The 25549-nt window shown below is 41.5% G+C and overlaps 1 protein-coding gene across 1 annotated transcript in view; it reads left to right on the forward strand.

Annotated features, from left to right (window-relative positions):
- Positions 1–25549, forward strand: part of ST6GALNAC3 (ST6 N-acetylgalactosaminide alpha-2,6-sialyltransferase 3) — a 308982-nt gene that overhangs the window by 24849 nt on the left and 258584 nt on the right. The window lies entirely within an intron of this gene.

Here is a 25549-nt window from a genome sequence, read left to right on the forward strand (position 1 = left end):
AGTACCCAACCATGTGAGGAGTGCCCTTCTGGGCTAAAAGCTTGGAGCTTGTAGAGCAGGGTCTCCGCAAATGCTGTTTGTTCCTGTTCTGGTTCTCTGTCCTAAATAGTCACTTCTATTTCATCTCCTAGCACTTATAAACTGCAAAACCAAAAGCAGTCAAGTAGCACTTTAAAGACTAGCAAAATGGTTTATTAGGTGAGCTTTCGTGGGACAGACCCACTTCTTCAGTCTGTCCCACAAAAGCTCACCTAATAAACCTTTTTGCTAGTCTTTAAAGTGCTACTTGACTGCTTTTTGTTTTGATAGTGTATAGACGAGCACGGCTTCCTCTTTGTTACTTATAAACTGTAGTGCGTCTTGTGGGTTCTACAGAGTTAATATATTTACAAATAGCCAGCAAAGTATTTACAACATAGAATGACTTCTGCCGCTTTGGCAGCCTTATAAATGCATTTGTTTTAAGGGTTGCATATTTCAGAATACATGTTTTATTAAATATTGTGTTGCAAGTGATTATACTTAACTGCTAGGGCAGGTCAACAGTCTTGGGGACTTGATATACAGTCTTTTACCTTAAAGATTGCACATTGCCATGGCAAATATTTTAGTAAATATTTAGTACCTATAAGTAGCATCTTCATGCAATCTATTATGAGTGCTTTATTAAACAGCTGGTCAATTACTGCTTTAAAAATTAATTCTCTATATTTATTTTTTCTGAAGGGTCACACATTCATTATAAACGACTTACTGAACATGTACACAAACCATTTAAGTGAGAGGCAAAATCTTAAAATTCACTCTTTTCAAGTGGTGATTGATATTATAAACACTTCATGAATTATTTGAACAGCATTTTTAAATTATTATGCATAATCTTAAAGTGCTTGTTTATGTACCACTCTTTAGAACTCATTGTAGGCGATCTTGAAGATAATAAAGTCATTCAGTCTTTCTCAAATGATGTAATAAAACCTGTTTTTGTGATTCACAGACATAAGTGAGAATGGCTCAAGGGTGGCAGTGTAGGTGGGTAATCTTTCAAAGTAACAGTTCTAAGGTATGTTTTAAAAATATTATTGAAATTACTAGAAGAAATTACTTGGGGTTGGGAAGTAGAGCAGGAGATTCAGACCAAATTTGTACTGCAAAATTCTTTTGAATGGAAGGGAAATTTTTATACAGGTTGAACCTCTAGTGTGGTGCTCTCCCATCCAGCAACAGCCATAGTCCAGCAAGATTTTCGTTACCTGGATGACCACTTATCCTGGGTGTGGCCAAGTTTCCCAAGGTCCTATAAAGTTTGTTTACAGCCACCAGTCCTGGCTCTGTGTTCTGTGCTGTTATTTAGCTGTAATTTACCTCAAATGTCTTCTAAGAGCCCAGTAAATAGTGGAAGTGTTGGTAATGCTGCTAGGAATATTGGCCTCCTGTGGTTTGGCAAATTCTCTCATCTGGTACCGGTCAGATCCCAAGGGTGCCAGACTAGAGAAGTTCAACCTGTTTTTTCTTCTTCATCTTGATTATTTTCTCTGGAGTCTGGACCTTGACTTTACCTTGGCCAAGAAATTTGGACCCTGACATTTGGACCATGACATTCTCACCCCCCCACCCCTGGACCCCACCAAAAAAACCCCAACCAACCAACAAAACAAACAAAAAATTGACTACTCTGAAAGAATTTTGAGTGAGAGAGTACTGTAGTGCAAGGCCAGGTCTGTTGATCCGGGCTCTCAGACTGGTGCCACTCAACTGTGCATATGTATCTTAAGGAAAAAAGTTTGTTTTTCTCTTCAAAGATTAGCTCTTATTTAGTCCGTTTTGTGAGGTGTGACTGAGTGTGAAAGACTGAGGGGGAAATATCAGAAGATGTACCTTCTCTTTGTGCCACAGCAGTGGTCTGACTCTCCATCTCAGGACATTTAGCAAAACAGACAAATGCATACTCTTGGGTAGAAATGAAGGGTGGTTTCTGCAGAGCTTCTAATAATTGAGACCCAAAGTAGTTAAGCCCAGCTAGAGGCACAAGTGCAACAGAAAACCAAATAGGAACCTGATGCACAGAAACAGCAGTCTAAAGAAAAGGAAAGCAGAAAATTCAGGACTCTTGAGCAGTAGTACCTAGCTGGGTAAGATCTGGTTCGGTGATTATTCTGGGCCTAGAACTTTATTTCTGTATTTTGTAGTAACCTTTTGTGTGGTTGGGCTTTTTTCCTCACTGTGAGATGAGCTACCAAATTCTGTTTTCACTTTTCCTGGCTGTGTACTATCTTTAGAAGCTGTTCCAGCTGGTTGGTCTCTGATAAAGCCTCATTTGTTGACTCAGCCCTCACTTTGGGCATCCCCTTAAGCCAATGGAATTCTACCTGTAGGAAGGAAAGACCTTTGTGGGGCTGTGCTTGTAGAACTGGGGCCTTTGAGAGTTATTTAAATTCTAGTAGGCATTACATTTTTGTTGAAGGAAGTGAGTTCAGGAAGAGCTGTGACTGAGGTAAAGATAGAGGGTTGAAGGGTCAGGTACAATAATCTTGATAGGCCATGTAAAATATAAGCTTTTTCAGCTCTGAGTGTGATGTTGAGACAAATGGTAATGATATGTTGTTTTGGACCAGAAACCATTTAGTGAAAAGCACCTTACATTGTTCAGGGCAGTGGGGCTTCTAGCCCCTTAATTTTTATAGCTAAAAGTCTGATGAAAATCATAGTTAAAAGTAAGTGATGGTAAACAGACCTAAGGAAATACTTTGAGATTTATTTTCTTTCAAATTGGTTCAGGAAAGGAGCGTGCACTTCTAAGAGCAGAGGGCCTTTCTCAGAAAGGTTTGCAAATGTAAGATTCTACACAGTGTGTGTAGCAGAAGAAATAAGCAATAAATATTACAAATCTTTCATCTTCCTTCAACGTCTCTTTAGAGAGAGAAATCAGCAGATGGTAGCTGCAAAGCATCGCTTACACAACACTATCACTACGAGAGAGGCTATCAAAGAGCAGGAGGTTAGTTATTCTTCCATACATGCACAGATAAGATGTCCGCGTAGGCACAGTGAGGGGGAGGATGGAATACAAAATGCAAGTGAGGGAGTAAAACAAATTCCTCTTCACAACTTGACAACCAAAACAGTTTATAATGTGTATATTTGAGCTAAATAATAAGTTAATGTTAGTCTGCATCTGCACTAGAGACCAGAGAGTGACGCAGCAGCACCACTGTAAGGTGTGTCATGTAGGCATACTATGCCAGCAGGTGAGAGCACTCCGCTGGCATACATAGACCATCCTCAGTGAGAGAGAGCATCTCCTGTCCACCCAGCATTGTCCATGCTGGCACTTCTGTCAGTACAATTTACGTCAGTCAGGGGTGTGGGCTTTTTCTCAACCCTGTCTGACAAAAGCTTTATCAACAAAAGCGCTAATATACACACAGCCTTAGAGCTTTCGCCTGTGTTCTTGTTGCCCTACAAGGCACGTAACTGTACTAACCCCACCCTCATTAGTGTGTTCCTAGAAACTTCCAAGAGTTCTTCTTTGCTTTTGCATTTTCATATCTCTGCAGATAGGTGACAGCTGCATGGCTGCCTGATCCCTGCTGCCTTCATTTCACTGCAGACATGGACCATAAAATACAGACATGTACCAACAAAGTGATCTGTTACAAGAATAGACTAAATGACCGGGACCCACAGCCTGTCCTTGAGTAAATGGGCTGTGTCTGGGGTGGAGGAGAGACATTATCTGACTTCTGAACACTAGGTTAGCAGCTCCCGGGCACTCTTCTGTTCAGGCCTCCTCTCCCCAGGTACGCAGGGAGAGGTGGGGCCAGTTGTCAAATGCAATATTGAAAGCCTCTTGCAACATTTCCTCCCTGTCCTGGCCCACTTCAAAAGGCTCCTCCTTGACTTGCATGGGAGACCAGCACAGAGCTGCACGCCACAGTTTTTTGGTCTCTGCCTCCTGCATTACACCAAACACTAGGTTAGCGCTGGTTCTTTTGCATTACAGAGTCTTCTAGGGCCATTGCTTTGGCTTCAGAATTTGAGCCTAAGGCTTGTCTACTTGGTGTTAGCCCACACTAGAAGGGTGTAAATTCTAGTACACACAAGTGTGTCTTGCACTAATGGACTTGTATGGACTAGCATGCTCCAGAAGCGCTCCAGTGCGTATTAAATGTAGTTCTGCCAACAGCAACATGGTTGTGTGTGTGTGTGTGTGTGTGTGTGTGTGAGAGAGAGAGAGAGAGAGAGCAGGGTCCAAGTGTGTCAGTTAGTATTTGACATCCTAGTGTCTGTGGACAATCATTTACACCTTTCTATGGTAAACTAATGCACCGAGTAGACAAACCCCTCAGATACAAGTGTCAACAATCTCTTTCCCCTTCCATAGCTGTTTGTTTGTTTGCAAAAACCTATGGGGGTGTTTTGGTCCTGAAACACCAACAAGAAAAATCTCCTGAACATTAAAATATTTTCCTCTGTGTGGAAAAGATAGTATGAATGATGCTAATGGTATGTCAGCCACAATATATATGGGTGTGATCCAAAGCTCACAAAATTCAATGGAAAGGTGCCCATTGACTTGAATATGTCTTGGATCAAACCCCCTGACTTTAGGAAGAAAATATCAGTGGCCTAAGAAGCTGTGCTTATCTGCTGCTAAATGAAAGTGTGTTTGTGCCTAGTACATTAGCAGGTACGTTGGCTCATGTTAGCGGCTATGTCAGTACTGCTCACAAGTGCGCCCAGCCTTTCAATGCATTATCCTAATTGGAACGCTTACTTATTTGCGTTTGTCTTAGTCTCTTGTTTTGTTCTGTTGCATCCCATTTAAGAAGCCTCTGAACCATGAGTTCTACTCACTACCAGCCCCTTCTCTTCCTTTGTGGCTGTCTCTAGCTTCCATCCATAAGGACAAAACTCCCTTTACAACTGTTCCACCTCTTTTGTTTTCACTTTCTGCTTGATTTTCAGCTCTCCTCCACTGCTCTGGACCGTCTGTAACTTAACCCATGCCAAGAAAGTATAGTGTAGATCAGGCCTTCGGATACTCAGGCCTGGTCTACAGTACAGAGTTGGGTCAACATAATGCGGCTTATGTTGACCTAACTTTTTAAGAATCTACACTAATTGATGCAATTCACCCTGATATCAACTTAAAAACTCACCCACAAGAGGCATAGTGCTTAAGCTGATGTAGTTAGACTGTGATGTCAAAGTAGACACTGCATAGCTTACTTTGACTGTTCCTGCCTTTCAGAAACTGTTCAGCAGTGCTCCACACTGGCAGTTCAGTCAGTGCAAGGACACTTGTGGAGGATGTGTACTGTTTGATACAAGAAGCACAGCGTGGACATGTCACATGATTCAGTTACTGCAGTGGCTATATGTCGACTTAATTTTGTAGTGCCGACTTACTCTTTTGAGTGGATGGTTTGTAGACCGAGGAGGTCAGTAGCCCCAATCTGGTGCCCTCTCATCCTGGAACATCTGTGATCTGCCAGGACCACAGATGTTGCTGAACGATGGTGGACTGGATTTGAGAGGTGTGACCTGTATTGTTAGTATCACTGTGCTAACAGTTAATGTTGGGGATCGAAGCGGGCTGGCATTAGTACTGCTTTCACTGGCTACATCTACCTTAAAGTTTTGTTGACAAAACTGGCGTTTTTGTGGACAAAACCCATGCAGTGTCCACATTCCCAAGGCGTTCTGTTGACAGTAAATCAACAGAATGTGGCAGTTTTGTCAACGTCGTTCTCCTCTCCATCACAAGGCAGAACACTTCTGAGAGAGATCTGTTGACAGAAAGACAGTCTGGAGATTCCAGGGGCCTTCTGTTGACAGACAGGGCTTCTGTGCCACTGGGAAGCCCTGTTTGCTGTGCTTCCTGTTGGCCATTTTGCCAACCAAGCGGATCACTCTTTCCATCTGCTTTGCGGTCTGGCCGCAATCTGTCAACAATTTTTGTCAGAAGATAGCTTCCAACAGTAAAGCTGGTTGACAGATTGCTCTAGTGTAGACATAGCTGCTGTGTAAAGCTGTCTGTCTTCTGGTCTCCTGTTTTCAGCCATTTTCCCATATCCTATAGAATTGGAAGAGACCTTGAGAGGTCATAAAGGTGCCTTGTGGGATTTTCAAAAATGCATAGATGCTAATGCCAGACTCCCATGGACTTCAATTAGGGTCAGGCACCCAGGCATCTAATGGGGTTGTGAATAGCACCACAGTCACTTTTGAAAATGACTTGGGCGTTTTTGGAAATTATGCCTGTCAGAGGTGGGTTACATCACTGAACATGTGATGAGGCAATTTTCAGCAGTTGGTCTAAAGATCTTCCAGTGCAGGTTTGGGTGCATATACACCTTCACAGAATCTTCACATACCTGTGGTCTGTGTCTATCTGCCATGGCTTGTCCTTGATCGTATTGTAAGCTCGTTAGGTCAGGCACTGTTTTATGTATATACAATATCTAGGACTGTGGGGTCTCAGTTGTAATGGGGTGAGGGGGATGTCTCTGGATGTTACTGTTATACAAATAAATAATACTGAAGCTGCCCTTAGAAATTCGGGGGGGTTCCTTCAGGTCTGACTGAGCCACACTGGTTGGGAAACTTATTTGGATAAAAAAGGGGATGAAATTCTGGAGGGATGTTGGCCCAGCAGCTCTTGCTAGCACTAAACATTTTTATTATGTACAATCTATATCAGTGTGTAAATACAATTAACTAAACTTTTCCTGATGATGAATAAACAATATAAAATTATTCAGTATCCCATGGGGAGAATATCACAGTCTAATATTCATGATGGGCCATGTCTTGGTCAAGCAGGAAATTTGGCCATTAGAGAGACTTGTAGTGGTATCTGTTAACTAATGGATAGAGTACCAGAGTAGGAATCTGTAATTCCTGCTTTCTCATCTTGGCTCTAGCAATGGTTCTTTGACCTTCAGTAAGTTGTCTCTGCATTGCCTCAGTTTCCTCATTTGTAAAATGTGGGTAAGGTCTCTGTGCTCCACAAAAGGCACTTGAGTAGACAGTGCTTGTAAAATGAAAAGGGCTATGTAAGGGCTAATCATTTTGCTTTCACTAGAAATATTCTTTGTTTACGTCTGGATTTTAATTAATGTGTTCATGTTCATCTGTGTGTGTTAAGAGACCTTCAGTAGATGGTCTGAGCACTGCAGAGACAGTGTATTAAGTGTGAAGATCAGGGAATACTTTGCACTGCTCAACAGCTGTGCACTCTTTAGTTGAAGTGTTCAGACTTCAGACAGTTCACCAAGAGTATGTTTATACTACAGTGTTATTCCAAAATAAACAATTCTGGAATAACACATCCACACAACAGGGAAGCCCCAGATAAGCAAAACTTACTCTGAAATAGTGTGCTTACACACAATAGAGCCTATTTAGGGTTATAGCTCAGGGAACCGGTAGCACTGATCAGTGCAAATGGAGGGGAGCCATGAACCAGGGTGCCTGGTCAGTTTCCTGGCTCCTGCGTGTAGTGGGGTGTCGGGGTGTGTGGGTGGGTGGGTGTGAGAGAGAGAGAGAGAGCAAACCAGGGTGTGTACTGGCATGGCGGTGCGGCTGCTTCCTGGCTTCTCCCAGCTGTGGGAACTGGGGAGTGGACTGGCATGGTGGCATGGCTGCCCTCCAACTTCCCCCAGCTGGGGGAACTGAGGGCTGAAGCCGTCCTGTGGAGTGCTGCACTGTCTGGTTGACTCCACTTGCTGATTTCGACTCACATTAATCTATGTAATGCATAAGTCGAGATCGCATCAATCGGGATTTTACGAGAGGCAATATTCCTCGTAGAATGAGGTTTACCAAATTTGAAGCAAACCATCTGCTATTTAGAAATTATTTCAAAGTAGCAGTTGAGTTGTGTAGATGCTCACAAAGTTATTTTGGAATAGCAGCTGTTATTCTGAAATACTTTGCTGTGTAGACACGCCGCAAGTTTCCTTGTCTGGAAGGATGAAGGTTATTAAGGTATCACAATTATCTAGATGTATCAGTACTGGGTATAACTTCAGAGCTAAGTGTCACTATCTAGTGTCCCTGAGTAGCAACTCCTGGCCCACCCATACCTTGGGAAATATAAATGGATTTTCTTCACCTCTCAGTGTGTCCTTCTGACTCCCTTCCCAAGTGTTCCAGTGATTGAGGTTTGCCAGACAAGAGACGAGACGGTACTGACTGTTTCTGGAAAAAGGAAGCTGGATTCATGAGGCCAATGGTGAAAGGTTTCATACTCCTCTTTGCTAAAATGTAGATCTGTTTGTTCCTGTTGCCCGTGCTTAATAAAGCATGGCCACTTGACAAGTCATTGCCCAAAAACTTTGACACCTGCTTACAGGCATCAGTGTGTCCCTTGTCTGTGGGCAAAGGGGTAATATGTTTCAAACCTCATTTGAGCTTGTTAATAACTTCACATATAATGTCGCTGCACATTTCATCATTATTATTGACCAGTGAGTTAATTTTCCAATGATAGTTATCAGGCATATTTTGTACAAAGATGATTGCACCAGTGGGTAGGATGGGAATACAGGGCCTTTGATCTTTTGGGTAGTCAGGAGACAGTGACCCTCTCCTCAGGATGTAGCTTTGAAAGGCTGGGATTTTGAATCACTGGAGTTGGAAATGTGCCTTTATCTCTTCTTGTGGAGTTCCTAGGAAATACACTAAATGCTTATTATCCCAGAAGTATTGCACATTTTAGATGTAGCCTTCTGAATTCCCAGGTCTGATCTCTCTCATACCTTCCATCAGAGAGGTTATACACAACCCCAGCCCACAAAAATACATTTAATGAAGTGAGGCCTTCCAAGAATATTGTGGGAAATTGAGGTACCTGTCATAATTTAATTAGACTTAGAAATTGTGAGTCTGTTAGGTGACACTAGATAAGCGCAAAGTAATACATATTTTCATTCATGCAGATGAAGAACGTGGAGATGGTTTTCATTTGAAGGCATAGTGAAACAAAAAAATTACTGCACATCTGGAGTAAAATATTGTGTGTGGGGATAGGTGGGAGGGAGGGAAGAAAGATGAAGTTCTTGCTAATATTGATCATGTTCAATCCAAGAATTTTTGTGCATCTTCACTCTTTTCCACACTTTTATTTAAAAAAAAACAGTTGCACTCTCTTTATGGCCAAAGGATTGCAGTGAAACTCTGGAGCAGTTCATAAGTTACTGTATATTAAATCTGAAAGCAGCAAGCATTTTCTTTGATTTTTTTTTTTTTAAAGTTCTGGTAGCAAAATGAGAAACTGGAAGGAAGCTAGTGTCTCGAATACGTGGGTAACTGACACTAAAGTTGGCTTTTCTCCTTTCATTCTGTTTATATGCAGCATAATGGAACTGCTGAAACATAGGTTCCAATTACCATGGTTTTATTGGAAATGCTTTAAGTTCGACGTTTGTTTAATTACCTCATTCCATCCTGACTTTTCAGGGCAGGCAATACCTGCGCAGACTCTAGTAATGTGCACAAAATCATCTGTAGTTGAGGGTCTGTCAGCATTGCTGTTAGAAATTCCATTTTGCAAATTTTTATTATCTGGTTGTTAAAATATGCAGTTTCTGGGTGGAATATTGGCTTAGGTTGAAGTTTTGAAAGATAATGCTTAATAGTATCATACAGTGGCCTTTACGTTTTACAGGAAATCTATGCTGTTTGGTATCCCTGTAATTTCAGAAGGAGAACAGGTGGTTATGGTCTGCAACACTGTGCAACATTGATTATGCTAGATATGTTACGTATAACATTTTTGCTGTTTTAAAGATAGATGGGAAGGAGAACAGTCTATGATAAAAGCTGATTTCCTATCTTACTAATAAGTATTTTGTTGTATTTTAAATATACCATACTTAGCTCCATTTCCATTAAAGTTAATGAAGGCTTAGTAATCCACAATTGCCAACTCCAAATGTTCAAAAACAATGGCTCAGGTTTACTAGCAATCATGAGATTGGCTCAACAATCATGAAATTACAAACTTTTTTTTTTTTTCCCCATTTGCCTTCCACTTTTGCCTTTTTTATTTACCTTTAGGGTGCAATAGGGTCACATTTTAAAGCTTTTTCCATATCCAGAAGAGCTAGAAACTAACTTTTTCTTCAAGAATGAACCTTGAATCATCCCGTCAGTAGCAGCAGGGGCTTTAAGGAAAAAATAATTATCATGAGACTTGTGACCAAACCAAGAGAGTTGGCAACAGTAGATCTCAGTATATTTATACAGCTTAGACCTATACCTATAAACAGAGGTTTGCTGTCTGAAATGTCTTGCTTTTATTGTTTTAAGGCAAACACTGAGTGTAGCTTTTGTGGGTTTTTTCAGTTGTTTATGCTGCATGGTTCTGTTTGGTAGTTTGGTGACCTGTGTTTCTGACCTGATCTTAAGCTCTTCCTTAATCCTTAACAATTGAGTGTTTCATTCTCTGGATTCCATTTTGTTTCACTGACCTAGATTTTGCAAACTGGGACTGATTGCTGGGATGATCTAAGTCTATTAAAGTCTTAAATTCTCTGCTTTCATTAAGGGAAGATTATTTCTTTCGTGACTCCTTGTTTACAGTGTTGTCAGAAAAGACAGATTAAGGTGACTTCATTATTAATCTTGCTACCCTGGTAGGTGACTCAACTTTAATCTCAGACAAAAATAAATAAATAAAATTGTAAATTGAATTTTAATGGACAGGTGATGAGCAATGACACCACTGTGTATTGTTTTCCAACAGACCTGAGGTGTTGTGGGGATGATTTTCAGGCTCCTAGTAGTAATGTGTGGCAGTGGTGTTGCCAGGTAACTTAGAAATACTTGCAGAGACGGTAATGTGGGCTGTTTGATGTACATTGTCTGTCAGTCCCTAATCCCTAGGCCCTACCTTTGTGACTCCTTGAGATGCTCCATAGCTGGGCTTGGTTGGAGAATGAGTCCCACTGTACCTCCATTTCTGGAGCTGTAAGGAAACAGTATCCGCCACTGTGGGAACCATGAAAAAGTCATTGGCTGCCGTATGTAGAAAAATTTTTTTTCCTGGCCTCAAAACTTAAATCACAAAGAAGAAGCAATTCACAAAGGCAAAATAAAACAGAACTAATTTTTAGATGGATAAATTTATCTGCAAATAGTGGGCAATTTCTGCAGGATGCAAACAACTGGAATTTCATACTGACTGAGGGTGGGAGTGAAGAAAAGTGAAATTTCAATAGGGATCAAATACTTCAGGATTTTAAATATACTGTTTGTTATAGCTGACGATTAATCTACGGCACTTTTAATATATATATAACTGGCGCAATCTACAAGATAAAGAGGTCTGGTCTACACTACAGAGTTAGGTTGACAAAAGACAGTTTAAGTTGACCTAATTCTGTAACATCCACATTATTATGCCGCTCTCACTGATGTAAGTTGCCCACTACATGGACTTAACTCCACTGTCGTGAGGGGTATTCAGCTGAGGTGGATGAGGCAGGGTAATGCAATGTCAGTGTAGATGCTCTATTGTTTACATCGCTGACTGGCTGTTAGCTTCATGTGTTGCTGACAGCTGGAGCACTCCTACCTTGAGGTGGACATCCCCAGCTGGAGGAAAGAGGAAAGTGAGCTCATGAGTGGCCAGATTGACAGGCTGGGCTCTGAGCAATGTCTCCCTCTCAGTTAAACCGGTGGAAGTGCTCCTAGTAAAGACATGCGGTGCTGGTAGAAACAGCATAGTGTAGATATGAAATACTATTTAAAGCTACGTGGTGGTGGTATGTTCATTTAAGATTACTTAACTTTGAAATGTAGCCATAACTTTAGACCTCAGGTTGTTCTAGTTGACCAAAAGAAGTGAGGCCAAAGCAAGATTTAGAGATGAGGGTGGTGGTGATCTCACTGTGGTAATTCCATTAGAATTTGTTCTTTTCTGCATTAAAAGAAATAATCCTAAGTCTTGCCAGAATTTGTGAACGGACTTTATAGATAATATTGAGCACTAGTCTTTGGATTTTGCTTGGAAATTTCCATGTGTGTAAGAGAGAATCCCAGATTGAAAGGCACAATGTCTCTGGCATGCAAAAAATGACTTATAAAGGAATTTAGACTGTTTATACACAATCTTCTGTTGCAAATAGCAAGCGAGCCACAAGATTAGAAGTACTACGAGCATGTACTATGCGTGGAAACCACGTTGGTGGTAAATAACCCATAACATTTCAGTCTCATCATGTTCTGGGGATATCACACGTACTTTATAAAACCTAGAGGGGAGGGGTTTTTTTGTTTTTTGTCATGTCATTTCGCACTTCAGTTTTTGTGAGGAAAGTCCTTTGTATTCAGTTTGTTGTTTTTCGTCATGTTTTCATGGTTGCCCTCTTGTCTGAGCAGTGTCCGTGTTGGCTCAGTAACTGGTTCTTGGATTGACTTAATTCTCTTTTTACAAATATTGTTACAGTAGAATGAGCACAGACTTGCGGTTTAACGCTAATTCTAATTTTAGTTAATTCTCCAGTGCCTGACATGCCATCTTCTTCTGTAAAGACGTTTGGTTTGGGTTAATATGTAATTACATACTTTTTCACCTTATTCCTGGATGCATGGAACACTAGGAAGAAATACTGCAAAACACCATCCTTTGAAATTTCTCAGTATACTACATGACAGTTAACTTGCTCTTGCTGGAAGTAAAGATGCACTAGATATTCTTCCTCACTTTTCTGGGGCAATACGTTTAAAAGTTTAGGTTCCAGGCCAGTACGGTAGGAACTTTGCTTTGGGTGACGAGAAAATAGTGCTGGAGACTTTGTTATCCATTTGGTTTAGGGATCCTAAACTTCATGTGTTACCACCAAACACCTTTATCTACAGAGTCTCAGAAATTACATCTTCACTTACACCTGTTGTTGGGTTGGCTCTGACTCTGTGCATGCATGCATGTGTGTGTGTGTGTGTGCGTGCATGTATCTATGCAGAAGAAAATGGAGTGAAAGTTGAGAATAACTGTTCAATTTATAACAAGAAGTCCTGTGGCACCTTATAGACTAACAAATATTTTGGAGCATACGCTTTTGTGGGCAAAGACCCACTTCGTGCTCCAAAATATCTAGCAAAATAGTTTATTAGGTGAGCTTTCGTGGGACAGACCCACTTCTTCAGACCATAGCCAGACCAGAACAGACTCAATATTTAAGTTCTGGTCTGGCTATGGTCTGAAGAAGTGGGTCTGTCCCACGAAAGCTCACCTAATAAACTATTTTGCTAGTCTTTAAAGTGCTACTTGACTGCTTTTTGTTTTGATAGTGTAGAGACTAGCACGGCTTCCTCTCTGTTACTATCCAAAATATCTGTTAGTCTATAAGGTGTCACAGGACTTCTTGTTGTTCTCAAAGATACAGACTAACACAGCTACCTCTCTGATACTTGTTCAATTATAGGAAATCTCCTCTCGCTTGGCATTTATTAGGCATGTCTGTAATTCTGAGGATTTAAAAGTTTAATGGAGTTTCTTAGTTCTGTTCTATTGTCTTTTCAATGTAAAGTCTTCTCCCTTTACAACTGAGAGGCTGTTAACAGTTGCTAATTACTACCCCTGCTGTTTCAGAAATGGGAGGGGGAAAATGTCTGTGGCCAGGCAGCTTTTAAAGATGTATGTAGTGAGAGAACTCTCATAAAATTCACAACCCATTCTGTGCAGCATAATAATGAGAAGAAGGGTACCTCCTCTCTGCCAACCTTTCAGCTAAAATGTTTTTAAGAAAAAAAGGCGAGGCTGCATTTATAACCAGTGTGATGTCATTTCAGCAGATATGGAAATGGTGACATTCATCTCTAAATCTTGGATTTAGAAAATTAAAATACTATTGGGCCACAAAAGACTGGAGCCAATAACTATTTTCAGTGTGTGCCACTGCAGAAGACAAACTGTCAAGTGCATTTGGCTTAATTGCCAGAGGAAGGAAAGCTCTAGGCACACAATTAAAACAATAAATAACACACAGTTTGTTGGTGGAAGATTAATGTCTGTCTGGATTCAACCATCAGATCTTTTTTTTTTCCATCTTCCAGTTTCAGATAAGCTCCTGCTCTTTTAGTCTTTTAATACTATTTTCCCACCACAGGTAGCGGACTCTGCTCTACTTAGTCTGATAATTATGGCAGTTTTAACAAGCAGCATGTGCATCACCCTCCTTCCCTCCCTCTCCCCCCCGCCAAAAAAAAAAAATCTTCCTGGTAACGTTTGTGTCTTTTAATGACCACCTGCAGATTTGAAATTTGTGTTCTACTCAATTTGTTGCCTTGGGTGAGCATCTCTGATGTCTTTCACTTTTCATTTTTTCTCTTTGCCCCATGATGTTCTCCTGACATTCCAGAGTAAATAGGTCATTATCATCTGAAAATTTCCCCCACAAACTAATTTGGAGGTGCACAGCAGAGAGTTGGGACACTTTTCAGTTGTTTTTTAGATATAATATTTTCTAGTAGTTTAAAAGGGGTTTTGTTGTTGTTATTATTATTAAGCTGTCCGTACATCAGCCTGCAAAGAGGATGATCCGCACAGAGAGAAAAAGGGACGGTAAACTTTTAATGACAATACAATTCTTCACCCAAGCCGAGTCTCTGTGTTAACTTGCCCTGACTTTCCCAGTGTTCATTCACACATCTCTGTGCTGATAAATATCCAGTGAAATGGAACAGGAGGGAAAGAATAAAATGTCAGAAGCAGACAGAGCTTTGGCATCAGAGGTCATATAAGCGAATGTAGATGTGCTGGTATAAACTGCGTGCAGTGTGGCACAAACACCTTTGTGTGCTTTATTATGGCATACAGTGTCATATGTAGCATTTTGTCACACAAGAGGGCGCTCTTGGAATTTTACAAGAAATGTTAAGGAATTAGCGGGGTCTCTATTAAAAGTGTGCAGAGTCTAGCGTGTCTTCAGAGCTGTGGGGGGGAATCTAGTGCTCCCATTGATGCTGTGCTTGTTTAGATTATGTAAAAAACAAAAAAAAAGTATATTTTAAAATTTCAACTTTTAACCACTCTGTCATGTTAATAGGAATGGTTAACTGCCAGCAGTTTTGATCGACAAGACTGTACTGTACATAGATAAGAACTGTCAAAATGATGATAGATCATTTGCATGTACAGGTGTAAAATGTAAATATTGATTATAAGTATGGCCTTGTATGTCATTGGAATATGACTGAGCTATCCAAATAGGAATCTCCTTAGATGCATTCCCTTTTAATCTGATCATGCGTGCAGCCTGATATGTATAGGATATAAACAGAAATTTATAGTAGGATTTGCTTTGACAGATTTGAGGAGTGACATATGCAGTCCAGCTATCATCTTGTCTGATGGTAGAGGCCATCACCAAATACTTATGGAATAACCTGACCACCGTAAAGGAAATGACTTTTTAACTCTGTCAGTTAGTGGTTCCTGATGTTCTTACGACACATACCGAGTCGATCAACCCAAAGTTCAAATTCATTCATCCAACCTTAGACATGATGGGAGTGTAACAGTGTTTCCTGTTGTTTGGTCTGTTGTTTTTGGAGGCCCCTGCCTACCCAGTCCTGATCCACGTTTCACCATTAGAGTTGCTAACTCTCTCAAGTTTATAGCAAGGCAATTTTGGCCCCACCTCAGGAGTTCTTACAAAAGCACCAGTCATGATTACTCTACAAACACACAGTAAGAGACAATCTGGGCCTTGAACAACTTACACTTTGCGTAGTGGCAAGTTTGTGACATGGGAGATGGTGGAAGTAGGACTCTCCAGACTCCCCTCCTGTAGAGGTTACTACATTTCCATTAGATCAATTTTTAATCTGCGCTGATTTAGGTAGAATTCAAACTGGTAACTTCCAGTGGATGGGGCCTACAGCTCGTTAATATCTCCCTGAGGAATCTAGTCTCTCTTTTGAGAATGAAGCTTTGCTTTCTGGAAAGATGAACTTATTAAATCAAATTCTGACCTTTTGTTGCTCACACAAGCAGTTTCTTCTACTCCCTGGAAACAAGCAAAATCTCCCACAGGTTGCTGTCTGACTCAAATGTACTCAGTCTGCCATATTCAGTTTTTTTAAAGGGACAGGTCCCATTAACCAAAATACAAACCCTAGAAATGTAGGAGTAAAACAAATATTAATACGCTATTTGAATTTACTTCTAAATACGGTATTTTGCAATATAGTATCAAAAATTATTTTATGGGATTTCATATTGAAGAACAGTTGGGATTAGAATGCATGGGCTGTGGATTTGCAGTTGACTTTCCCTAGGTTATACAGGTTGAACCTCTGTAATGTGGCATTTTGGGATTGGACCAGTGCTGGGCAAGAGAATTTGTTGGACCACAGGTAGTCAATATTGTCTAGCAGCATTGCCAACACTTGCACTGTTTACTGGGCTCTTAGAAGACATTTAAGGGTAAAGTACAGCTAAATAACAGCACAAAACACTGAGAGTAAGGACTGGTGGCTGTTAAAAAAAACACCTTTATGGGACCTCGGGAAACTTGGTCACACTCATAAGTGGTCATACAGTTATGAAAATCATGTTGGATTATGGATGTTGCCAGACGAGAGAGCAGTAAGGGTAAGTAGTCATGTGTAATTTAGCTTCATATCATTCATTGTTTTGTATACCTCTGTCATGACTCCTCTTATGTCATCTTTTTAATCTGTCCCCCATAAGAAGTCTTTCCATGACTCCAGTCACTTTTGTTGCGCATCTCTGGACGCCTTTTGTTACTACTCCAGCTATTTTGAAATGGGCTGACTAAAACTGAATGTGATATTTAAAGTAAGGTTGTGCCGTTAACATTTATGATATCAGTACAATACTTTCAGTATTGTTTGCTTGCCCGTTCTTCATACTCCCTAACGTTTTGTTTGTTTGTCTTGAGCTGGCCAGTCTAATACTCAGCGAACAGCTAATTTGGATTCCAATAATGTATCTGAGTGGGGCAAAGTATTCCTTTCTTAGACATCTTGCACTCTTCAGCATTCAGGGAATGTCAGTGTTTTGAGCTGGGCATGTAAGACATATACCTGCTAGGTCTGATCCGAAGAGTGTGGTAAAAAATAGTATAGTTTTGCTGGAAGGAGGGGGCTACCCTGTGTGTGTGCGCGCATGTGCAGCGTCTTAGATAAGCACGTACACAGAGCAGCTTGCACCCATAGCTACAAAGTGGAGATGTAACCTCAAGTTCATCTGCCATTGTGTTGTGGATTCACACAGCTAAGATATCTCTCAACTTTCTCACAATCTTCTGAGGTCTTAACTCACCTACATAATTTTGGTTGGCACCCAGTATTGCTACTTCCCTCATTATTGGTTAAACATGTGTTCCTCTTTACAACCTGCAAAAATTGTGCTTAACACAGCACAATGAATCCCTTTGAGCATCAAATAGAATTTCCCATCTTTCTTGAATACACGCTATGATCAGAGGTCAAAGTAAGTAGGTGTGCCCTGGTTTACTTTCACCCCAGGGTGCCATCTTACTTTTTATATATCTTAGCTTTTTTTCATCCACACCCTACGTTGCACTAGTTTTCACCATCGATAGCACAAGTTCCAGAGCTTTCTGGTATCTAAGCCCATTTTATATATTCTGATTCGTGGCCCTGACTGCCACAACACATGACAAATGATCATCATCTTACATTGCATTAAATTAAGTCCTATCCCAATACTCCATCTTCATAGAGGATGACCTTCATTTCTGTCCTCACTTGGGAGGAATCTTCCCAAGGTAAGTATAGGCCTTACTGTGCCACCAGTTTAAAGGAGAACTCCGTTTATTTCTTTGCAGGAGGTCTGCTCAAATGTGACAGCACAGCATGACCCAGTGTTTTTCCATAAATCAAATGAAAGGATAAAGTTCACACACTTGCTTGAGTCCATTGTCTAAGCTCTAGTGCTCACTAGAGGAAATGAGAGTTCTCAGTCTTTCTGTTTCCAAAAATCCATTTTTTCGTTACTTTTTTTTGATTCATGGTTGAACAAATAACTGCTAATATATATTAGCAGTTATCTTTCATATGACAAGAGCATTAAATCTATGCAAGTGCTCCTGATTTTTCACTATACTCTTTTTCCAGCCATTTCACTGAAATTGTTTGGCTCTGTGAAGAGAAATGTGGATAGTGATTTCAAGAACAAAATAAACAAAAAGTCTGGACCCTGATTAAAGAAGTGCATTTTCCTCTTTTCACAGACAGGTTTTGAGTCTCTGGCAAACTGTTTGGGTTTTCATTTATAAAACTGTCAGCATATTTATGCCCACCACTAATGACAACAGAAGAGAAGGCATCTTATGTTGCTGAAAAATCTAAATTATATTCCAGACAGGTTGACACTAATGCTCCAAAGTGGAGGTTTGCAAGATAATTCCTAATCTCAATAGAAAAGAGGTGTCAAATTCAATTTTAGTGAGGGACTGATTGTAATTTTGCTTTTAACTCTATGATACCACAGGAAAAATAAATCCATCTGACTTGCTACTGAAGCATTTTCACTTGCTGTTCTGTCTTTACACAAATACATTTAGTATAATGCTGCATGGTCTTTTGTACTCCTTTGGGCTGCTGCCCACCCTGACTCTAAGCATGATTCAATTTTAGTAAAATAAACTTGTTTTATTACTTGTATTGTGGTAGTGCCTAGAGGCCCATTGCATTAAGAACCACAAATAATTGTACATAATAAGATATAGTCCCTGTCACAAGGACTTTACAATACAACGCTCTAATGGAATAACTTGTGACATACCCATACATGATCTCTTCTAGCTATCCAAGTTCTCTCCATTTCTAGAGTCTTTGACCTCTAGCTTTAGCCTCAGGAAGGATAAACCATTCTAGCCTGGATAGAGCCAGACAAGGAGTTCCTTCACCATGGATGGTCCAGCCATGTTCCTCAAGAAACCATATCTTTACCATTGCTTTTGTTTCCTGCAACTTCCCACTTTAAAATCTCCTTTGAGCTAACTCCTCAGAGCCAGACAAGTGAATATCAAATTGATAACCTGAGGTGTTTGTGTAAATTCTGATCTTTTAGAATATCTGAGTTCTGACATCAAACTAGCTCAGAGCATAAAATCTCTAAAACATGAAGTTTAATGCTTTGTTCTTTTTTCATTTTATTTTGGGGGAAGCAAGGAGGGCTGTGCTAGATGCAGGGTTATTACAAAAAACAAATCTTAACCCTAGTACAGTAGAAGATTTTCCTTTTTTCAGATAGTCCCATTTGTATAGCCGTGGACGGGCAATTTAGAATAGAGTATTGATAATTTTAGGTTACTATTACAGTCTTTAAGAGAGAAATAATATGACATTAAATGCAGTTCCTTAAAGGTGATTTTGATGATGGAAGATAGTTTTATAAGCTTCCCAGTACACAGTATTTACCTTGGATGGATCAAACCATCTAGAGAAATAGTGAGAGAGGTAGCCATGTTAGTCTGTATTCTAACAAAACAAAAGTGAGCCTGGGCCAAAATAACTACATATCGTTCTCTGGATCGTTTCATAACGATGAGGTTACCTTTAAAAATAGCTAATAATTTGAAAAAAAAAATCTAGATGTCTTGGTGCTGAGACAGTGTGCCTAGCCATGTATTTAACTAATATATATTTGGCTGACTTCTGACTATTGACATGAATGAACCAAATTGTTACCCTATGCAAACGTTTACTGAGCCAGCGTGAGATGTGTTCTGTCATCTGATGGAACCTGAAGTGCCAATTAAAAATGATGAGTAGTTTAATGCCAATAGGCTAGACCCTGCAGTGCTCCTTCATGCAAAATTCTAATTGACATCTATCCAATGGGAGGTCTGCTGGTGAAACAACAGTGTGGCACAGCCTCAGGCCACTATTTCAGAAATCATGGGGGGGGGAAGCATTTTGTGTTCAGTAGAACCGTAAACAAACCTGTGCAGATGGGGTGGGTGAAGGGGGAGGGGTTGACAGGAAGTTGGCGACACTCTTGTCTGTCCTGCCTGCAAGGCATGCTGCTGTGGCTCTCTCAAGATTTGCTATGGCACAGACACACTGCTCCCTTTACTCCCAGTGGGAGGTTTGACTGGAGCTAAGCAAATTATATTCCAAAGAAACATCTTATTGCACAAATTCTGTCCTTTTTCTCTCCTGTTAATGAATATCCGGGTACAGCTTCTGATTTTTCTCAAATGCATTAATTATCATATGTTGTGAACTCCAATGGTGAAGAGTTCCTGGTCAGTATTTTATTATTTGAAGGCTCATATATGTTTGGTTTCAAGACTAGATGAAGTCCGAAGCACTTCTGGCAGTACCATAAACAAAGGCTACAGGGCAAACTGATAACTGTTGATTTTTTGGTCAATTTCTTTTTTATTGGTATTAAAAAACACTTTGTATTCAATGTAGCCTTAGAAATAAGGGTATTGGGATTTCCCAGAAGAATTATTTTAACTGAATAAAAAAGGATCTAGAAGTAGAATGGTGTGTAATGAAGCTTTTAAAGACAAGACAAAAATTTGTGATGGGCTTTGTTTTTGTTTTCAGACATAATTACTATGAATGCTAGAAGTTTAGATGTGACTGTGAGATCACACCCCAATATTTTTATGGAAATGTCTTTAAAGTTGAATATAGTTTTTGCAAAATGGGACATTGGAGAACTTGTAATCGCTGAGTATGTATATTCTATTTGGGTGCATTAATCCTTGTATATGAAGTTAGAGGTTTACATTTCACATTTCTATTGATCTAGGTGTGCTAGTGAAAGCCATTAACAGTACTTAAGGAACTTAATGGCCTTGCATTCAAGACAATTATCTGTGAATAGTCCTGTTTTTTTCCTTTAAGCCTGGACTATTGTTGGTCATAGAATACTAGAGCTGGAAGAGACCTCAGGAGGTTGAGTCCAGTCCCCTGCCCAAACCAGAACCACCCTAACTAAATCATCCCAGCCAGGACTTTGTCAAGATGGGACTTAAAAACCCCTGGGGATGGAGATTCCACCACTTCTCTAGATAAAGTATTCCAGTGCTTTACTACCCTCCAAGTGAGGTATTTTTTGTAATATCAAACTTAGACCTCCCCCACTGTAACTTGAGACCATTGCTCCTTGTTCTGCCATTCATCAAAGACGTGACCATTCCACCTGGTGCTAGAAGCCATCTTGAATTTTGTATTTTACAACGGAGATGGGGAGGTTTGAACAAATACATCTCACCAGGGGAAATTCTATGTAAGGAATGGGAAGCACACAGTGATCATCTTCAGCTGGTTAAACAGACTGCTCTGTGCCCCCAAGAAGATAACATGAAAATACCTGTAAACAGAAGAATTCTAACCATAAGGGTAGAGAAGAGCTACTGGACCAGGTCAGAAGGAACAGCTCCTGCCTGAGTTCTTCACCAGAAATGAGAACTAGGGTGAGACATTAGGATTTATAACAGCTCCTCTTAGTGTAATAGGCGTAGCTGGCATATTTTGTTTTATTTTAGTTCAGTAAATTACTTTGATCCGTCAGTTATCACTTGCAACCACTTAAATCCTAGGTTTATACTTAATAAAACCACTTTTGCTTACTAATAAACCCAGCATAAGTAATTATTATAAGGCAGTGGGTGAGAGCCGTGCATTCTCTCTCTTCATTGATAAAGGGAGTGAATTTATGAGCTTGCTGTATATAAAACTTTTATGCAGAGTAATAGGGACTTATTGGGGGGTTAGGATCCCACTGGGGCTGTACACCTGGGTGCTGTGTCAAGTCTTTGTTACTGAGCCTTCCCTGAGCTGAGCTGCTCTGTGTCTGTTACTCTGTGGTGGGCTGTGACCCAAAGTCTGTGCTGGGGGAGATCAGAGGTTCTGGCTCAGCAGGGTAGAATGGTGGGGCATTCCAGAGAGTAAGTAGGTGGGTTCAGCGGTATGATCAGCCCATCATGTGACAGTCTCAAGAGGATCTCTGTGACCTAATCCATCACAACTTATATCTAGAAAAGAACGATTGTCTAGTGTTTGTGGCATTAGCCTGGAAATTAGGAAACGCAGATTTAATTGCCTCTTTTTCCACAGAGTCCCAGCTTCATAGTCTCCGCATGCCTCAGTTTCCCATCTGTAAAATGGACAGTGGCCCTGCCCTACCTCACTAGAGCATAAAGGATAAATACAGATATTATAGAGATAGGGGACAAATAACAGGACTGCAACCAGGGCAAGGCAAATGGGGCTGTCACCCAGGGTGCGAAGCTCTAGGGGCATAAAAATTGGGTGGAAAAATTAAAGGGACAAAAACAGCTAGGAGTGCAAAGTGGTTGCTCAAAGGTGGTGCTAAAATCCTCTAGTTATGGCTTGGCATATAAGTATCTAACATAAATAATGTACTTCTCTTTGAATTGCCTGTAGGAGTCTGTATAAATATTTTGGTTTCTAGATAACTTCTGTTCCCCTCTTCCACTTACTTTGCATAAGATGCACATATTTTAGCAGGGTGGGGGATAGATGTAGGACTACAGTCACCATGTTAAACTATAAAGAGCTTTAAAGAAATCATCCTGGTTATTGAACAGAAATACAGACTGTGGTAGCCACTAATTTACTGCTTTGACTTGCTCAAAAATCACTTCTTTGTCCTAAATTCTCTCTCTCCTTCAACAAATAAACACTTACTGTACTTAACAGTTCAGTTGAGGATTAGTTGACTTTCATACAGCACTTTAGGTGTTCAAAGTCCCACGTAAGTGCTATTATCACAGTTGAAATGCTAGTCCTTATTACCCTGGAGACGGAATTTAATCACTGTTGGTTACTGACAGAGCAATGGCAAGGAAATTTTGAGGTGCAGCATCATTTAAAAGCTTTGTTACACCCTTTCCAGTCTTGGAAGGGATAGCAGTTGTAACTCTGCCTTGGGAGGATTGGTGTAAGTGGAGGTGGGGAAACACTTAAATGGCAACACATGGGAAGGTACTTCTCGTTTGTTCATGACCTCTACAACTCAGTGGTATCTTCACAGCATGAGCATTAGAGTTAGGCTGTTTGATTGTATAGAGATACCATGTGGTGACTGTCTATCCATTTCGGTCTCGAGATTTGCCATCCAAATGTCCCACTGATTTTAGGAAGTCCTGTGGCACCTTATAGACTGTTACAGACTGTCATGAGATGCGTGAGTGGGGGTTCCATGTCTGACAAAGTGGGCCTTTGCCCACGAAAGCTTATGCTCCAAAATATCTGTTAGTCTGTAAGGTGCCACAGGATTTCTTGTTGTTGTTTTTGGAGGTACAGACTAACTCGGTTACCCCTCTGATACTGGTGGGGTGGGTGCTGGATGACAGTCTGGTTGAGGGCCCATAGGGCCCCGGCAGCTTCGCCCAGGGCCTCTCAATACCACTCAATGTCTGCTTCCTTGAGCTGCAGCCAACACCAGAGCATGGCAGTCTGCTTCCAGATTGCCATGGTGAGTGACGCGGCCGCCTCCTTCTCCACGAGGTGGTGGCAGCGTGGTCTCCAGGCACAGGCCTGAACAGGCTCCAGGGGATTGCAATGGCCCAGCCCTCTTGGCACTTCGGGGCGGGGGAGCTCCCTGGCCCTCGGACAGTGGTGCTGTGGAGAAAGGAGAGGAGAGAGGGCAACCCCTCGGCCCCGTGATCTGGCCCCGGGGACTGTGCCACCCACTCCCTGTGGTCAGCCCCGCCCAACAGCCTGTGGGCCCTGGGGGATCCTGGGCACCTGCGGGTCCCTGAACTGGTGGGCCATACACTGGGTGAGGTCTGTCCCACTCCTGGTTCCCCTTCCAGGGCTTGTGGGTTGTGGTGCTGTCTATGGCAGGGAGTGCTGAGTGTCATGCACAGGCTGCTCTGTGGCCTTGGAGCCATGGCCAGATGTGGTGCATCAGGATGGGGCTGGCAACACTGTGGCCAGCCCTGTGCTGGATGCCCCCACCCCTGGCCCAGGGTGTCCAAATTGCTCGTTACCTACCTTAGGGTCCCTCGAGGACTTCAAGGGTGGCCCAGATGGAGGAGTCCTGGCTTGAGGAGCCAGAGGGGATCATGATCACCAGGACCTGCCCCTCATCCAAGGATATCTCCAGCTCCTGGCCATGGCTGGTTGTCCGGTACCAGCTGGGGCTCCACCTCTGGCACTGCTGTGTCCAGCATGGCTTCTGGCTCGGCCGTGTCCTTCTGCTCCAGTAGCCAGTCGAGGGCTCTGTAGTGGGGGTAGCCAGTGGGTGCTGGCCCCGAGCAGCTGGCTGCATCCCAGGCCTGGGTGTATGCCTTCCACAACTCCTTTACTTTTGACTTCACCTGGTCAGCTGTGTGGGGTGCGGGGCACCCCCGGGTCCTGAGTCCTGCCGACAGCTGGACAAAAGCTGTGGCACTCCGGTGCCAGCCACTGGTGTGGAGGAGCACCTCCTCCTCCCCCCACATTCCCAACAAGTCTTTAATCTCCACCTCGCTCCAGGAGGGGGTCCTCTTCTTTGGCCCCTGGCTGGCCTCCAGCGATTTCCTCTGGCACAGGTGTCCTGTGAGCTGGCGATAGGGCTGGTGGGATGCCTTGCTCTGCTCTGGCACCCCTGGAACAGCATGCTGTTGGACTCGTGGGGTTCCTGCAGCCAGCACGTGCTCAGCTTCCTGCCACTGGGTTTCTGGGTCCCTGCAACTTTAAATGCAGCTGCACACACTGACCACAGAGCCCCACTTATGCTGGCACGGGCACCTCCACACACCAGCTGGCTGCTACCATGGAGGACTGCTCTTTCAAAAGAATGTCCTGCAGAGCATCTATGCATGCCTTCTTTTGAAAGATGATCTTGAAAGAAGGGGGTCTTCCTGAAATTATTTTTGAAAGAGCACTTTTTGTGTGTGATTGCTCCACGGCCTTTTGAAAGGGGCCCTCCTTTCAAAACTATTTTGAAAGAACTTGCTAGTGTAGACACGGCTCGTGTTATTTTAAGGGAACCGTTGCATATAATAACAAAGATTTTCTTAAGAATAGGTTAAGTTTGCAATTTCTCTTGTGGGTTCATTTGTATTGGTCACATCTAGTTTTTATTAGTTTTTGATGTGTTTGAGCTCTAGCAGTATTTTAAAATAATGAATAATAAGTGAAGTATCAAATTATCTTGTCATCTTAGATGGTAAGGAGGAGTCATTTTATTTGACTAACTTCATCCTTTTAGCACGGCAAATGGATTTCAAAATGTGTAAATCTATTTGACTGGAAATCTTACAAATGTTTCTAGTAAAAATGGTTGTCGGTCATTAACTGGCCATTATGGAGATTCCCAAGTGATGTGGTATTGTTTCCCTTCCCAGATGGGAAGACTTGTGTAATTAACTAATACATTGTGAGTTATATATTTTACAGTTTAATATGCAATGCATTTCGGCTGCTACTAGCATTAGTGTAGCTCCATGTCAGTAATGTTCATGGAAGGCAAATACCAAACAAATTGAGAATACAGTAAAATTAAAATTAACTTTAGATCATGAATTAAGAATTCTTCAAGAATTCTCTCTTTGGAAATATTTAT

The sequence above is a fragment of the Carettochelys insculpta genome, chromosome 9, assembly GCF_033958435.1.
Source record: "Carettochelys insculpta isolate YL-2023 chromosome 9, ASM3395843v1, whole genome shotgun sequence".
Classification (NCBI taxonomy): domain Eukaryota; kingdom Metazoa; phylum Chordata; order Testudines; family Carettochelyidae; genus Carettochelys; species Carettochelys insculpta.